The sequence below is a fragment of the Oncorhynchus mykiss genome, chromosome 25 (assembly GCF_057628025.1).
Source record: "Oncorhynchus mykiss isolate SJ-2025 chromosome 25, ASM5762802v1, whole genome shotgun sequence".
In the NCBI taxonomy this organism is placed as follows: domain Eukaryota; kingdom Metazoa; phylum Chordata; class Actinopteri; order Salmoniformes; family Salmonidae; genus Oncorhynchus; species Oncorhynchus mykiss.
The window spans coordinates 82,813,073-82,832,973 of NC_143046.1; the positions used below are offsets into that span (position 1 = coordinate 82,813,073).

Here is a 19,901-nt window from a genome sequence, read left to right on the forward strand (position 1 = left end):
TATAATCATGACAACTTTGTTTAAGATTTTATATAACTCAATTTATGTAATTTGGGATTGAAATGATTTTGTTCTGTACCATCCGATGTAAAAACACACATAATATATACACACACACACACACACACACACACACACACACACACATATATTTGCTGTTTAAGAGAGCCAAGAAAATACAACTTTTGAAATGATAATTGTATTTAATCTAATGTGATACACTTTCCAGCCTGTTCCCTGTCTGTGCGTGTTTCTTCATGGTGCAACAATGCTAACCAGGCCTTTAGAACAAGCTTCCCAAACACACAACAATCAGGGCAGAAGAAAAGCTAGACTTCTGCCATTCACTCATAAGACATGGAATTGAGAAAGGAGGAGAAGTGCACTAAGAGGTTGGTCTTTAATGGGAGATGGAATTCTTCTGAATGCTGCTTTAGGGGTGCCTCTAGATGTAGAGACTCAGGGTGTATATTTTAAATATCACCAGGGTTTAGGAGGAAACAGTCTCCTTCCTACCTGCAGGTTTTGCTGAATGGGATTTTAATATTCTTTGCTGTATGACATTTGGTAAATGTGGCTAAGCTTCCTTTGGGTCAAGCACCTAGGCTGCGACTCAAATGGCAACCTATGTTCTACTTAGAGCACTACTTTTGCCCTTAGGCTGATGTTGTTCAATAGAAGACTAGTGCTCAGCCATTAAACTACATTTGTATTTTTTACAACTAATTGACCGACTTCGGTTAAAATTATTTGAATATCCATTTGGTTCTGTATTTTTCTGTGAGCTCAATGCAGTTTCTCTACAGATAAATTAGATAAAACCCAAGCTGTACGATGTAGTAGAATTGTAGTTTCCAACAGGAGAATATTATTCATAGTTTAGTGCAGAAAACATGGTAATTAACTGCAATTAAAATGATCCATTGCTCGCCTACTTGTCCAGTGTTCTATTAATCAAATCAAATGTATTTATATAGCCCTTCGTACATCAGCTGATATCTCAGTGCTGTACAGAAACCCAGCCTAAAACCCCAAACAGCAAGCAATGCAGGTGTAGAAGCACGGTGTTCTATTACTGTAACGCAACCAGTGTTCTATTACTGTAACGCAACCAGTGTTCTATTACTGTAACGCAACCAGTGTTCTATTACTGTAGCGCAACCATAGTATTCTATTAATAACTCAACCAGTGTTCTATTACTGTAACCATAGTGTTCTATTACTGTAACGCAACCAGTGTTCTATTACTGTAACTCAACCAGTGTTCTATTACTGTAACGCAACCAGTGTTCTATTACTGTAACGCAACCAGTGTTCTATTACTGTAACCATAGTATTCTATTACTGTAACTCAACCAGTGTTCTATTACTGTAACCATAGTGTTCTATTACTGTAACCATAGTGTTCTATTACTGTAACCATAGTGTTCTATTACTGTAACCATAGTGTTCTATTACTGTAACCATAGTGTTCTATTACTGTAACCATAGTGTTCTATTACTGTAACCATAGTGTTCTATTACTGTAACCATAGTGTTCTATTACTGTAACCATAGTATTCTATTACTGTAACTCAACCAGTGTTCTATTACTGTAACGCAACCAGTGTTCTATTACTGTAACGCAACCAGTGTTCTATTACTGTAACGCAACCAGTGTTCTATTACTGTAACGCAACCATAGTATTCTATTAATAACTCAACCAGTGTTCTATTACTGTAACCATAGTGTTCTATTACTGTAACCATAGTGTTCTATTACTGTAACCATATTACTGTAACCATAGTGTTCTATTACTGTAACCATAGTGTTCTATTACTGTAACGCAACCATAGTATTCTATTAATAACTCAACCAGTGTTCTATTACTGTAACCAGTGTTCTATTACTGTAACGCAACCAGTGTTCTATTACTGTAACGCAACCAGTGTTCTATTACTGTAACGCAACCAGTATTCTATTACTTTAACGCAACCTGTATTCTATTACTTTAACGCAACCTGTGTTCTATTACTGTAACCATAGTGTTCTATTACTGTAACCATAGTGTTCTATTACTGTAACCATAGTGTTCCATTACTGTAACCATAGTGTTCCATTACTGTAACCATAGTGTTCTATTACTGTAACGCAACCATAGTATTCTATTAATAACTCAACCAGTGTTCTATTACTGTAACCATAGTGTTCTATTACTGTAACTCAACCAGTGTTCTATTACTGTAACGCAACCAGTGTTCTATTACTGTAACGCAACCAGTATTCTATTACTTTAACGCAACCTGTGTTCTATTACTGTAACCATGGTGTTCTATTACTGTAACCATAGTGTTCTATTACTGTAACCATAGTGTTCCATTACTGTAACCATAGTGTTCTATTACTGTAACCATAGTGTTCTATTACTGTAACTCAACCATAATATTCTATTAATAACTCAACCAGTGTTCTATTACTGTAACTCAACCAGTGTTCTATTACTGTAACGCAACCAGTGTTCCATTACTGTAACGCAACCATAGTATTCTATTAATAACTCAACCAGTGTTCTATTACTGTAACTATAGTGTTCTATTACTGTAACCATAGTGTTCTATTACTGTAACCATAGTGTTCTATTACTGTAACCATAGTGTTCTATTACTGTAACTATAGTGTTCTATTACTGTAACCATAGTGTTCTATTACTGTAACCATAGTGTTCTATTACTGTAACCAGAGTGTTCTATTACTGTAACCATAGTGTTCCATTACTGTAACCATAGTGTTCTATTACTGTAACCATAGTGTTCTATTACTGTAACTCAACCATAATATTCTATTACTAACTCAACCAGTGTTCTATTACTGTAACTCAACCAGTGTTCTATTACTGTAACTCAACCAGTGTTCTATTACTGTAACTCAACCATAGTATTCTATTACTAACTCAACCAGTGTTCTATTACTGTAACTCAACCAGTGTTCTATTACTGTAACTCAACCAGTGTTCTATTACTGTAACTCAACCAGTGTTCTATTACTGTAACGCAACCAGTGTTCTATTACTGTAACGCAACCAGTGTTCTATTACTGTAACGCAACCAGTGTTCTATTACTGTAACTCAACCAGTGTTCTATTACTGTAACGCAACCATAGTATTCTATTAATAACTCAACCAGTGTTCTATTACTGTAACCATAGTATTCTATTACTGTAACTCAACCAGTGTTCTATTACTGTAACGCAACCAGTGTTCTATTACTGTAACGCAACCAGTATTCTATTACTGTAACGCAACCAGTGTTCTATTACTGTAACCATAGTGTTCTATTACTGTAACCATAGTGTTCTATTACTGTAACCAGTGTTCCATTACTGTAACCATAGTGTTCTATTACTGTAACTCAACCATAATATTCTATTACTAACTCAACCAGTGTTCTATTACTGTAACTCAACCAGTGTTCTATTACTGTAACGCAACCAGTGTTCCATTACTGTAACGCAACCATAGTGTTCTATTACTGTAACTCAACCAGTGTTCTATTACTGTAACGCAACCAGTGTTCCATTACTGTAACGCAACCATAGTATTCTATTAATAACTCAACCAGTGTTCTATAGTGTTCTATTACTGTAACCATAGTGTTCTATTACTGTAACCATAGTGTTCTATTACTGTAACCATAGTGTTCTATTACTGTAACCATAGTGTTCTATTACTGTAACCATAGTGATCCATTACTGTAACCATAGTGTTCTATTACTGTAACCATAGTGTTCCATTACTGTAACCATAGTGTTCTATTACTGTAACTCAACCATAATATTCTATTACTAACTCAACCATAATATTCTATTACTAACTCAACCAGTGTTCTATTACTGTAACTCAACCAGTGTTCTATTACTGTAACTCAACCAGTGTTCTATTACTGTAACTCAACCAGTGTTCTATTACTGTAACTCAACCAGTGTTCTATTACTGTAACTCAACCAGTGTTCTATTACTGTAACTCAACCATAGTATTCTATTACTAACTCAACCAGTGTTCTATTACTGTAACTCAACCAGTGTTCTATTACTGTAACGCAACCAGTGTTCTATTACTGTAACGCAACCAGTGTTCTATTACTGTAACGCAACCAGTGTTCTATTACTGTAACGCAACCAGTGTTCTATTACTGTAACCATTGTGTTCTATTACGGTAACCATAGTGTTCTATTACTGTAACCATAGTGTTCTATTACTGTATCCATAGTGTTATATTACTGTAACTCAACCAGTGTTCTATTACTGTAACCAGTGTTCTATTACTGTAACCATAGTGTTCTATTACTGTAACCAGTGTTATATTACTGTAACTCAACCAGTATTCTATTACTTTAACCATAGTGTTCTATTACTGTAACCATAGTGTTCTATTACTTTAACCATAGTGTTCTATTACTTTAACCATAGTGTTCGATTACTGTAACTCAACCAGTGTTCTTTTACTGTAACCATAGTGTTCTATTACTGTAACTCAACCATAGTGTTCTATTACAGTAACTCAACCATAGTGTTCTATTACTGTAACTCAACCATAGTGTTCTATTACTGTAACTCAACCATAGTGTTCTATTACTGTAACTCAACCATAGTGTTCTATTACTGTAACTCAACCATAGTGTTCTATTACTGTAATTCAACCATAGTGTTCTATTACTGTAACTCAACCATAGTGTTCTATTACTGTAACTCAACCAGTGTTCTATTACTGTAACTCAACCATAGTGTTCTATTACTGTAACTCAACCATAGTGTTCTATTATTGTAACTCAACCAGTGTTCTATTACTGTAACCATAGTGTTCTATTACTGTAACTCAACCATAGTGTTCTATTACTGTAACTCAACCATAGTGTTCTATTACTGTAACCATAGTGTTCTATTACTGTAACTCAACCATAGTGTTCTATTACTGTAACCATAGTGTTCTATTACTGTAACTCAACCATAGTGTTCTATTACTGTAACTCAACCAGTGTTCTATTACTGTAACTCAACCATAGTGTTCTATTACTGTAACTCAACCATAGTGTTCTATTACTGTAACTCAACCAGTGTTCTATTACTGTAACTCAACCATAGTGTTCTATTACTGTAACTCAACCAGTGTTCTATTACTGTAACCATAGTGTTCTATTACTGTAACTCAATCATAGTGTTCTATTACTGTAACTCAACCAGTGTTCTATTACTGTAACCATAGTGTTCTATTACTGTAACCATAGTGTTCTATTACTGTAACTCAACCATAGTGTTCTATTACTGTAACTCAACCAGTGTTCTATTACTGTAACGCAACCAGTGTTCTATTACTGTAACTCAACCAGTGTTCTATTACTGTAACGCAACCTGTGTTCTATTACTGTAACCATGGTGTTCTATTACTGTAACCATAGTGTTCTATTACTGTAACCATAGTGTTCCATTACTGTAACCATAGTGTTCTATTACTGTAACCATAGTGTTCTATTACTGTAACTCAACCATAATATTCTATTAATAACTCAACCAGTGTTCTATTACTGTAACTCAACCAGTGTTCTATTACTGTAACGCAACCAGTGTTCCATTACTGTAACGCAACCATAGTATTCTATTAATAACTCAACCAGTGTTCTATTACTGTAACTATAGTGTTCTATTACTGTAACCATAGTGTTCTATTACTGTAACCATAGTGTTCTATTACTGTAACCATAGTGTTCTATTACTGTAACTATAGTGTTCTATTACTGTAACCATAGTGTTCTATTACTGTAACCATAGTGTTCTATTACTGTAACCATAGTGTTCTATTACTGTAACCATAGTGTTCCATTACTGTAACCATAGTGTTCTATTACTGTAACCATAGTGTTCTATTACTGTAACTCAACCATAATATTCTATTACTAACTCAACCAGTGTTCTATTACTGTAACTCAACCAGTGTTCTATTACTGTAACTCAACCAGTGTTCTATTACTGTAACTCAACCATAGTATTCTATTACTAACTCAACCAGTGTTCTATTACTGTAACTCAACCATAGTATTCTATTACTGTAACTCAACCAGTGTTCTATTACTGTAACTCAACCAGTGTTCTATTACTGTAACGCAACCAGTGTTCTATTACTGTAACGCAACCAGTGTTCTATTACTGTAACGCAACCAGTGTTCTATTACTGTAACTCAACCAGTGTTCTATTACTGTAACGCAACCATAGTATTCTATTAATAACTCAACCAGTGTTCTATTACTGTAACCATAGTATTCTATTACTGTAACTCAACCAGTGTTCTATTACTGTAACGCAACCAGTGTTCTATTACTGTAACGCAACCAGTATTCTATTACTGTAACGCAACCAGTGTTCTATTACTGTAACCATAGTGTTCTATTACTGTAACCATAGTGTTCTATTACTGTAACCAGTGTTCCATTACTGTAACCATAGTGTTCTATTACTGTAACTCAACCATAATATTCTATTACTAACTCAACCAGTGTTCTATTACTGTAACTCAACCAGTGTTCTATTACTGTAACGCAACCAGTGTTCCATTACTGTAACGCAACCATAGTGTTCTATTACTGTAACTCAACCAGTGTTCTATTACTGTAACGCAACCAGTGTTCCATTACTGTAACGCAACCATAGTATTCTATTAATAACTCAACCAGTGTTCTATAGTGTTCTATTACTGTAACCATAGTGTTCTATTACTGTAACCATAGTGTTCTATTACTGTAACCATAGTGTTCTATTACTGTAACCATAGTGTTCTATTACTGTAACCATAGTGTTCCATTACTGTAACCAGTGTTCTATTACTGTAACTCAACCATAATATTCTATTACTAACTCAACCATAATATTCTATTACTAACTCAACCAGTGTTCTATTACTGTAACTCAACCAGTGTTCTATTACTGTAACTCAACCAGTGTTCTATTACTGTAACTCAACCAGTGTTCTATTACTGTAACTCAACCAGTGTTCTATTACTGTAACTCAACCATAGTATTCTATTACTAACTCAACCAGTGTTCTATTACTGTAACTCAACCAGTGTTCTATTACTGTAACTCAACCAGGGTTCTATTACTGTAACGCAACCAGGGTTCTATTACTGTAACGCAACCAGTGTTCTATTACTGTAACGCAACCAGTGTTCTATTACTGTAACGCAACCAGTGTTCTATTACTGTAACCATTGTGTTCTATTACGGTAACCATAGTGTTCTATTACTGTAACCATAGTGTTCTATTACTGTATCCATAGTGTTATATTACTGTAACTCAACCAGTGTTCTATTACTGTAACCAGTGTTCTATTACTGTAACCATAGTGTTCTATTACTGTAACCAGTGTTATATTACTGTAACTCAACCAGTATTCTATTACTTTAACCATAGTGTTCTATTACTGTAACCATAGTGTTCTATTACTTTAACCATAGTGTTCGATTACTGTAACTCAACCAGTGTTCTTTTACTGTAACCATAGTGTTCTATTACTGTAACTCAACCATAGTGTTCTATTACTGTAACTCAACCATAGTGTTCTATTACTGTAACTCAACCATAGTGTTCTATTACTGTAACTCAACCATAGTGTTCTATTACTGTAACTCAACCATAGTGTTCTATTACTGTAACTCAACCATAGTGTTCTATTACTGTAATTCAACCATAGTGTTCTATTACTGTAACTCAACCATAGTGTTCTATTACTGTAACTCAACCAGTGTTCTATTACTGTAACTCAACCATAGTGTTCTATTACTGTAACTCAACCATAGTGTTCTATTATTGTAACTCAACCAGTGTTCTATTACTGTAACCATAGTGTTCTATTACTGTAACTCAACCATAGTGTTCTATTACTGTAACTCAACCATAGTGTTCTATTACTGTAACCATAGTGTTCTATTACTGTAACTCAACCATAGTGTTCTATTACTGTAACCATAGTGTTCTATTACTGTAACTCAACCATAGTGTTCTATTACTGTAACTCAACCAGTGTTCTATTACTGTAACTCAACCATAGTGTTCTATTACTGTAACTCAACCATAGTGTTCTATTACTGTAACTCAACCAGTGTTATATTACTGTAACTCAACCATAGTGTTCTATTACTGTAACTCAACCAGTGTTCTATTACTGTAACCATAGTGTTCTATTACTGTAACTCAATCATAGTGTTCTATTACTGTAACTCAACCAGTGTTCTATTACTGTAACCATAGTGTTCTATTACTGTAACCATAGTGTTCTATTACTGTAACTCAACCATAGTGTTCTATTACTGTAACTCAACCAGTGTTCTATTACTGTAACTCAACCAGTGTTCTATTACTGTAACTCAACCAGTGTTCTATTACTGTAACGCAACCAGTGTTCTATTACTGTAACGCAACCAGTGTTCTATTACTGTAACGCAACCAGTGTTCTATTACTGTAACTCAACCAGTGTTCTATTACTGTAACGCAACCATAGTATTCTATTAATAACTCAACCAGTGTTCTATTACTGTAACCATAGTATTCTATTACTGTAACTCAACCAGTGTTCTATTACTGTAACGCAACCAGTGTTCTATTACTGTAACGCAACCAGTATTCTATTACTGTAACGCAACCAGTGTTCTATTACTGTAACCATAGTGTTCTATTACTGTAACCAGTGTTCCATTACTGTAACCAGTGTTCCATTACTGTAACCATAGTGTTCTATTACTGTAACTCAACCATAATATTATATTACTAACTCAACCAGTGTTCTATTACTGTAACTCAACCAGTGTTCTATTACTGTAACGCAACCATAGTATTCTATTAATAACTCAACCAGTGTTCTATAGTGTTCTATTACTGTAACCATAGTGTTCTATTACTGTAACCATAGTGTTCTATTACTGTAACCATAGTGTTCTATTACTGTAACCATAGTGTTCTATTACTGTAACCATAGTGTTCCATTACTGTAACCATAGTGTTCTATTACTGTAACCATAGTGTTCCATTACTGTAACCATAGTGTTCTATTACTGTAACTCAACCATAATATTCTATTACTAACTCAACCATAATATTCTATTACTAACTCAACCAGTGTTCTATTACTGTAACTCAACCAGTGTTCTATTACTGTAACTCAACCAGTGTTCTATTACTGTAACTCAACCAGTGTTCTATTACTGTAACTCAACCATAGTATTCTATTACTAACTCAACCAGTGTTCTATTACTGTAACTCAACCAGTGTTCTATTACTGTAACGCAACCAGTGTTCTATTACTGTAACGCAACCAGTGTTCTATTACTGTAACGCAACCAGTGTTCTATTACTGTAACCATTGTGTTCTATTACGGTAACCATAGTGTTCTATTACTGTAACCATAGTGTTCTATTACTGTATCCATAGTGTTATATTACTGTAACTCAACCAGTGTTCTATTACTGTAACCAGTGTTCTATTACTGTAACCATAGTGTTCTATTACTGTAACCAGTGTTATATTACTGTAACTCAACCAGTGTTCTTTTACTGTAACCATAGTGTTCTATTACTGTAACTCAACCATAGTGTTCTATTACTGTAACTCAACCATAGTGTTCTATTACTGTAACTCAACCATAGTGTTCTATTACTGTAACTCAACCATAGTGTTCTATTACTGTAACTCAACCATAGTGTTCTATTACTGTAACTCAACCATAGTGTTCTATTACTATAACTCAACCATAGTGTTCTATTACTGTAACTCAACCATAGTGTTCTATTACTGTAACTCAACCATAGTGTTCTATTACTGTAACTCAACCAGTGTTCTATTACTGTAACTCAACCATAGTGTTCTATTACTGTAACTCAACCATAGTGTTATATTACTGTAACTCAACCAGTGTTCTATTACTGTAACCATAGTGTTCTATTACTGTAACTCAACCATAGTGTTCTATTACTGTAACTCAACCATAGTGTTCTATTACTGTAACCATAGTGTTCTATTACTGTAACTCAACCATAGTGTTCTATTACTGTAACCATAGTGTTCTATTACTGTAACTCAACCATAGTGTTCTATTACTGTAACTCAACCAGTGTTCTATTACTGTAACTCAACCATAGTGTTCTATTACTGTAACTCAACCATAGTGTTCTATTACTGTAACTCAACCAGTGTTCTATTACTGTAACTCAACCATAGTGTTCTATTACTGTAACTCAACCAGTGTTCTATTACTGTAACCATAGTGTTCTATTACTGTAACTCAACCATAGTGTTCTATTACTGTAACTCAACCAGTGTTCTATTACTGTAACCATAGTGTTCTATTACTGTAACTCAACCATAGTGTTCTATTACTGTAACTCAACCAGTGTTCTATTACTGTAACTCAACCAGTGTTCTATTACTGTAACGCAACCAGTGTTCTATTACTGTAACCATAGTGTTCTATTACTGTAACTCAACCATAGTGTTCTATTACTGTAACTATAGTGTTCTATTACTGTAACCATAGTGTTCTATTACTGTAACTCAACCATAGTGTTCTATTACTGTAACCATAGTGTTCTATTACTGTAACTCAACCATAGTGTTCTATTACTGTAACTCAACCAGTGTTCTATTACTGTAACTCAACCATAGTGTTCTATTACTGTAACTCAACCATAGTGTTCTATTACTGTAACTCAACCAGTGTTCTATTACTGTAACTCAACCATAGTGTTCTATTACTGTAACTCAACCAGTGTTCTATTACTGTAACCATAGTGTTCTATTACTGTAACTCAACCATAGTGTTCTATTACTGTAACTCAACCAGTGTTCTATTACTGTAACCATAGTGTTCTATTACTGTAACTCAACCATAGTGTTCTATTACTGTAACTCAACCAGTGTTCTATTACTGTAACTCAACCAGTGTTCTATTACTGTAACGCAACCAGTGTTCTATTACTGTAACCATAGTGTTCTATTACTGTAACTCAACCAGTGTTCTATTACTGTAACCATAGTGTTCTATTACTGTAACCAGTGTTCCATTACTGTAACCAGTGTTCCATTACTGTAACCATAGTGTTCTATTACTGTAACTCAACCATAATATTATATTACTAACTCAACCAGTGTTCTATTACTGTAACTCAACCAGTGTTCTATTACTGTAACGCAACCATAGTATTCTATTAATAACTCAACCAGTGTTCTATAGTGTTCTATTACTGTAACCATAGTGTTCTATTACTGTAACCATAGTGTTCTATTACTGTAACCATAGTGTTCTATTACTGTAACCATAGTGTTCTATTACTGTAACCATAGTGTTCCATTACTGTAACCATAGTGTTCTATTACTGTAACCATAGTGTTCCATTACTGTAACCATAGTGTTCTATTACTGTAACTCAACCATAATATTCTATTACTAACTCAACCATAATATTCTATTACTAACTCAACCAGTGTTCTATTACTGTAACTCAACCAGTGTTCTATTACTGTAACTCAACCAGTGTTCTATTACTGTAACTCAACCAGTGTTCTATTACTGTAACTCAACCATAGTATTCTATTACTAACTCAACCAGTGTTCTATTACTGTAACTCAACCAGTGTTCTATTACTGTAACGCAACCAGTGTTCTATTACTGTAACGCAACCAGTGTTCTATTACTGTAACGCAACCAGTGTTCTATTACTGTAACCATTGTGTTCTATTACGGTAACCATAGTGTTCTATTACTGTAACCATAGTGTTCTATTACTGTATCCATAGTGTTATATTACTGTAACTCAACCAGTGTTCTATTACTGTAACCAGTGTTCTATTACTGTAACCATAGTGTTCTATTACTGTAACCAGTGTTATATTACTGTAACTCAACCAGTGTTCTTTTACTGTAACCATAGTGTTCTATTACTGTAACTCAACCATAGTGTTCTATTACTGTAACTCAACCATAGTGTTCTATTACTGTAACTCAACCATAGTGTTCTATTACTGTAACTCAACCATAGTGTTCTATTACTGTAACTCAACCATAGTGTTCTATTACTGTAACTCAACCATAGTGTTCTATTACTATAACTCAACCATAGTGTTCTATTACTGTAACTCAACCATAGTGTTCTATTACTGTAACTCAACCATAGTGTTCTATTACTGTAACTCAACCAGTGTTCTATTACTGTAACTCAACCATAGTGTTCTATTACTGTAACTCAACCATAGTGTTATATTACTGTAACTCAACCAGTGTTCTATTACTGTAACCATAGTGTTCTATTACTGTAACTCAACCATAGTGTTCTATTACTGTAACTCAACCATAGTGTTCTATTACTGTAACCATAGTGTTCTATTACTGTAACTCAACCATAGTGTTCTATTACTGTAACCATAGTGTTCTATTACTGTAACTCAACCATAGTGTTCTATTACTGTAACTCAACCAGTGTTCTATTACTGTAACTCAACCATAGTGTTCTATTACTGTAACTCAACCATAGTGTTCTATTACTGTAACTCAACCAGTGTTCTATTACTGTAACTCAACCATAGTGTTCTATTACTGTAACTCAACCAGTGTTCTATTACTGTAACCATAGTGTTCTATTACTGTAACTCAACCATAGTGTTCTATTACTGTAACTCAACCAGTGTTCTATTACTGTAACCATAGTGTTCTATTACTGTAACTCAACCATAGTGTTCTATTACTGTAACTCAACCAGTGTTCTATTACTGTAACTCAACCAGTGTTCTATTACTGTAACGCAACCAGTGTTCTATTACTGTAACCATAGTGTTCTATTACTGTAACTCAACCATAGTGTTCTATTACTGTAACTATAGTGTTCTATTACTGTAACCATAGTGTTCTATTACTGTAACTCAACCATAGTGTTCTATTACTGTAACCATAGTGTTCTATTACTGTAACTCAACCATAGTGTTCTATTACTGTAACTCAACCAGTGTTCTATTACTGTAACTCAACCATAGTGTTCTATTACTGTAACTCAACCATAGTGTTCTATTACTGTAACTCAACCAGTGTTCTATTACTGTAACTCAACCATAGTGTTCTATTACTGTAACTCAACCAGTGTTCTATTACTGTAACCATAGTGTTCTATTACTGTAACTCAACCATAGTGTTCTATTACTGTAACTCAACCAGTGTTCTATTACTGTAACCATAGTGTTCTATTACTGTAACTCAACCATAGTGTTCTATTACTGTAACTCAACCAGTGTTCTATTACTGTAACTCAACCAGTGTTCTATTACTGTAACGCAACCAGTGTTCTATTACTGTAACCATAGTGTTCTATTACTGTAACTCAACCATAGTGTTCTATTACTGTAACTATAGTGTTCTATTACTGTAACCATAGTGTTCTATTACTGTAACTCAACCATAGTGTTCTTACATATTCCTATTTATTTTATGGAGTCAGATTAAGTAATTAGCCCATGACATGAATTACCTTTGTCTTATTACAAGTCTCATGTGATGTGTGTATATATAATATACTGTATATTCACATAAAATATTACTGCCCACTACACAACTTGTATATTTTATTAAAGTAAAGGGAATAAATTATGGTTAAGTGATAAGCATTAATAGGCAGTCACTACTATCTTGTATTGACTGGTATTGTTTTATTCTGTGTTGTTACAGCATTCAACCTACATAATGCGTAATCTAACCAGACCGACCTCACGAAAGCACTCAATCGCTCAGCACTACTAAGCAGTGAATATAATTCCTCTATCTACTCTGTGATTGCAATCCCTTGTTCTACATCTGCTCAGTTGATAGTGCAGTTTGTGTATCATGTGGGACTGTACCAGACAACATTTTTAGGGGCCCACCTCCAGAGAGGTTAGTGAGTACCATACAATCTAGTGGGACTGTGCCAATAAGTTACATATAAAATGCACTGATTCACCTCAAATAAAAAAAAACTCTGGAAAGGAATGGGGGGGGCGTTATCCCTGCAGGAGGGCCTGTACCTGAACAAGATGTGATTGGTGGCATGACGAATAATCATCAAAAAACAGGCCCAAAACCATAAAAGCACAAGGCCAGGTATGACTTGTATACAGACTGATTAATGCACTGTGATGGGATGTAGCCTTCTGGCTATACACAGGACACACGTGCACATATTCTCTGCGTTGCCATGGTTACATGTTATGTACATGTAGCGCAACATGAGAAACACAGGAATGGCTTCCTGTCGTGAGCAGCTCGATCAGAGCAGGTGCATTGGTTGGTCTGGCAGAAAGTCTAAAGGCTGCTATTCAGCTATGGGTCCTTCCGTAACTAAAACACTTCAGACAATCAACAGAGTTAGGCTACATTATGTATGGCAGGCTATAGGTCTACTGGTAGGGAGGTACAGAGGTAGGCTATATTATAAATGTCTGGCAGGCTATAGGCCTACTGGTAGGGAGGTACAGAGGTAGGCTATATTATAAAATGTCTGGCAGGCTATAGGTCTACTGGTAGGGAGGTACAGAGGTAGGCTATATTATAAATGTCTGGCAGGCTATAGGTCTACTGGTAGGGAGGTACAGAGGTAGGCTATATTATAAATGTCTGGCAGGCTATAGGTCTACTGGTAGGGAGGTACAGAGGTAGGCTATATTATAAATGTCTGGCAGGCTATAGGTCTACTGGTAGGCAGGTACAGAGGTAGGCTACATTATGTCTGGCAGGCTATAGGCCTGCTAGTAGGGAGGGACAGAGGTAGGCTACATTATAAAATGCCTGGCAGGCTATAGGCCTACTGGTAGGGAGGTACAGAGGTAGTGTATATTATACATGTCTGGTAGGCTATAGGCCTACTGGTAGGGAGGTACAGAGGTAGTGTATATTATAAATGTCTGGTAGGCTATAGGCCTACTGGTAGGGAGGTACAGAGGTAGTGTATATTATAAATGTCTAGCAGGCTATAGGCCTACTGGTAGGGAGGTACAGAGGTAGTGTATATTATAAATGTCTGGTAGGCTATAGGCCTACTGGTAGGGAGGTACAGAGGTAGTGTATATTATAAATGTCTGGTAGGCTATATGCTAGAGACAGAACTACTGAGTGAATTGGCAGTTATACAGTAGTGTATATTTACACTAAACACTTAGAGCAGTTCTGTGAGTTTGAGTTCAGCCAGGTCTGGCCTGAGGGACATGAGTGAGAGAGCAGAGTTGCACACAGACACTCCATTGTCATTCCAAGCCAAACTTGGTGTTAGAAGCAGTGGGAAAATGTGTAAGTAACTGTTTGACACACACAATTTGACAGATGCGCAAGTTCTATGAGATTCCCATGAGAAGTTATGGAAGCAAGTTCACATTTGGTCAGATGCGTCTTCATTTAAACATGCACAACTCTTTACATTTGTATCTGACAATGGATATCCCCATTGCTGCAAAGGCTCTCACAAAGAGCACAGTGTAACCCAGTAGCCAACACCTGTTTTAAGAAACACATGCATTTTAAACAAGACAAAAAAAAAAACGTAATCCTGTATTTGTTTTGTAACAAAGACATCCGTCTGTCGGTTTCTATAGCGCTGTGTGTTTGTGAGGTCCTATTCAGCCAGACTATCTTGGGCCAAAATGTCTAAAAAGAGCCTGCTGGTTTTGTTTGTCCTCGAGAGCCTCAAGGCCAAAACAGCCCTACCCCTTCTGGAGGAAGGCCTTAGAATTTATACAACGCATTCCAATTCTAATGGTAGAACTGTTGTTAGCCATTATGTTCTAAGAATGTGCCAGAGTACCAGTCCAGGTTCTGGGCTAGAGGTCTGGTGGGACAAACAACTTCCCATATGCAGCCTCACAATGGAATGACAAACAGCAAATATTTCCATGTCAATTAAATCTGAGAAATCTCATTATGTACACTGTTAAGTCCTCACAAAACCCCAACAAAACACCAGGTTCTCTACCATGCCTGCCTGCATGTAGAGAACTAAAAGGTTTGAATGGAGTAGATGGAATGAAATCAGGTAAACATCAACAAGGTCGCTTTATTGCAAATTTCAACTAAAACACACTGCACAGGCTATATTTACATGAGCTCTTAGTTCTCAAAGTCTTGTCTTTGTCAAAAGAATGATAAAAACATAAACAAAAGTATTTCTACAGATTAACTGCACTGTGGGAAAGTGGAACCAGAGGCTGCGCTCGTATAATTTCGACCGAGATTACAGCTATATTTGAATAGCCTCCCTAATGCTCGTCATTTTCTGTAAGACACGTTGTCCATTCCAGACACCGGGCAGTAGTTAGGTCATTTACAAGGGTATTTAATCGTATTAATTGTTTTCCCTCCAAAAGTAAATAATAGGTTGGCTGCCTGGACATGTGAACTGACCAATGGCTGCAGAACAGAATGACCGCATTCCAAATGGCATCCTATTCCCTTTATAGTGCACTCATTTTGACCATGGCCCACAGGGCTCGGATGAAAATTAGTGCACTATATAGAAAATAGGGTGCCATTTGGAGAGTAGACAGGCACCAAATTACAGGGCTCTGTTAGGATTGATTGTACTATGCTGCTATTGAACACATTGGAACAAGCCAACGGTTGGGAATTACAGCACACATCTGGACTAGTAACACACAGCACACAGTTGGACTAGTAACCGAAAGGTTGCAAGTTCATATCCCCGAGCTGACAAGGTACAAATCTGTCATTCTGCCCCTGAACAGGCAGTTAACCCACTGTTCCTAGGCCGTCAATGAAAATAAGAATTTGTTCTTAACTGACTTGCCTAGTTAAATAAAGGTCAAATAAAAATTACAAGCCTATGCAATAACAATGCAGATTATTTTGCACAAACACTAGCTGTTGCTGAAGACTAATATAGTCTATAACATTATTATTTGAACTAAACAGTTCTGATTGATCCCATTATCCCCTTCCATAGAATTAGAATTCATGTAATTCTACGATTCACAGCATTTTAATTTGGTGGTCCTTTCTCTTGTTGTGGAAACTGGCCTGTAGCCTATAACTGCATCAACTAACTTAATGGAATACCCTGGTCTTTTGTCCTGGTTTCCCGAGGAATCCCCAAATTAAACTGCTGACTCGGTTCCAAAATGCTGTAATCAGAACATGGATCACTCTCTCTGTGGCTGTGTCCTTTTCCAAGTACCAGTTAGCCGTCTGATATCAGCAGGCAGATACGAAAGAGCAAACAATGCCAGATTCCTAAGAATAAAGGTTATCAGAGACCATACCAAATAAGTTAGGGTAGCATCAAATTAGGCCGACCGAGTAAACCACAAATGCTGTGATTATGGCAGACATCTTTTTGACATAACCTCTGGTCCCTAGTTTTCTGCCTCCATTTCTCCACTATTTTTCTGTTTTGCTCCTCTATTTAACATCTCGTTTTAAAACCCTCTATGGAATCTATGATCTCTGCCAATGATCGGGCTGACTAAACCATCTGTGCAGCAACTCCACGCCAGCGTAGCCCATACATTCTCAAATAGAAATTTCATTGCAAAGATGTTTAACATTATTTGTATCACAAACCATTTATTTGAAAAACATGATGAAAGTGGCCATTTTATGCACTTTGTAGACCTAAACATGCCTCCTGCAAGACCATATGATCTATGAACCATCCATGATAGACAGCATCTTGGTCTAATTATACTCCATAGTGTATAGCTCTAACATATGGAATATATCTAGATTCTGAAACACAAATGTTCATATTTACAGTGGGGAGAACAAGTATTTGATAACCTGCAAAATCGGCAGTGTTTCCTACTTACAAAGCATGTAGAGGTCTGTAATTTTTATCATAGGTACACTTCAACTGTGAGAGACGGAATCTAAAAAACTAAAAAATCCAGTAAATCACATTGTATGATTTTTAAGTAATTAATTAGCATTTTATTGCATGACATAAGTATTTGATACATCAGAAAAGCAGAACTTAATATTTGGTACAGAAACCTTTGTTTGCAATTACAGAGATCATACGTTTCCTGTAGTTCTTGACCAGGTTTGCACACACTGCAGCAGGGATTTTGGCCCACTCGTTCATACAGACAGTCTCCAGATCCTTGAGGTTTTGGGGCTGTCGCTGGGCAATTCGGACTTTCAGCTCCCTCCAAAGATGTTCTATTGGGTTCAGGTCTGGAAACTGGCTAGGCCACTCCAGGACCTTGAGATGCTTCTTACGGAGCCACTCCGTAGTTGCCCTGGCTGTGTGTTTCGGGTCATTGTCATGCTGGAAGACCCAGCCACGACCCATCTTCAATGCTCTTACTGAGGGAAGGAGGTTTGTTGGCCAAGATCTCGCGATACATGGCCCCATCCATCCTCCCCTCAATACGGTGCAGTTGTCCTGTCCCCTTTGCAGAAAAGCATCCCCAAAGAATGATGTTTCCACCTCCATGCTTCACGGTTGGGATGGTGTTCTTGGGGTTGTACTCATCCTTCTTCTTCCTCCAAACACGGCGAGTGGAGTTTAGACCAAAAAGCTCTATTTTTGTCTCATCAGACCACATGACTTCTCCCATTCCTCCTCTGGATCATCTAGATGGTCATTGGCAAACTTCAGAATGGCCTGGACATGCGCTGGCTTGAGCAGGATTTTAATTCATGACGGCGTAGTGTGTTACTAATGGTTTTCTTAGAGACTGTGGTCCCAGCTCTCTTCAGGTCATTGACCAGGTCCTGCAGTGTAGTTCTGGGCTGATCCCTCATGATCATTGATGCCCCACGAGGTGAGATCTTGCATGGAGTGAGTGAGTGTGAGTGAGATGAGAAGTGCTTCGGAGCGGGGAGCATCTAGGGAGAACGGCTGCAAAAGGCATGGAATTCTTTTAGGGTGCATTATGGCCACGCAAGGGGGATGCCGCCGGGAAATGAGGCATTTTAATGATTTATTTATTAAAAAACGTATTTCACCTTTATTTAACTAGGTAGGCCAGTTGAGAACAGGTTCTCATTTACAGCTGCGACCTGGCCAAGACGAAGCAAAGCAGTGCGACAAAAACAACAGAGTTACAAACATACGTAGTCAATAACATAATAGAAAAATCTATGTACACTGTGTGCAAATGTATATGAGTAGGGAGGTATGGCAATAAATAGGCCATAGAGGCTAAATAATTACAATTTAGCATTAACACTGGAGTGATAGATGTGCAAGTAGAGATACTGGGGTACAAAAGAGCAAGAGGATAAGTAACAATATGGGGATGAGGTAGTTGGGTGTTCTATTTACAGATTGGCTGTGTACAGGTGCAGTGATCGGTAAGCTGCGTTGATAGCTGACGCTTAAAGTTAGAGAGGGAGATACAAGACTCCAGCTTCAGTGATTTTTGCAATTCGTTCCAGCCATTGGCAGCAGAGAACTGAAAGGAAAGGCGGCCAAAGGAAGAGTTGGCTTTGGGGGGGGGACCAGTGAAATATACCTTCTGGAGCGCGTGCTACGGGTGGGCGTTGCTATGGTGACCAGTGAGCTGAAATAAGGAGCGGCTTTACCTAGCATAGACTTATAGATGACCTGGAGCCAGTGGTTTTGGCGATGAATATTTAGTGAGGGCCAGCCGACAAGAGTATACAGGTCGCAGTGGTGGGTAGTATATGGGGCTATGGGACAAAACGGGTGGCTCTGTGATCGACCGCATCCAATTTACTGAGTGTTGGAGGGTATTTTGTAAATGACATCGCCGAAGGATCAGGAAACCAGTCTGTATCGGGTGTGACCACCATATGCATCATGCAGCATGACACATATCCTTCGCATAGAGGGGATACGGATGTTGATTGTGGCCTGTGAAATAGTGTCCCATTCTTCTTCAATGG

The 19,901-nt window shown here is 36.8% G+C and overlaps 1 protein-coding gene across 3 annotated transcripts in view; it reads right to left on the reverse strand.

The window, feature by feature from the left end:
* The window catches only part of sash1b (SAM and SH3 domain containing 1b), a 116,922-nt gene that overhangs the window by 88,251 nt on the left and 8,770 nt on the right, over positions 1-19,901 (reverse strand). The window lies entirely within an intron of this gene.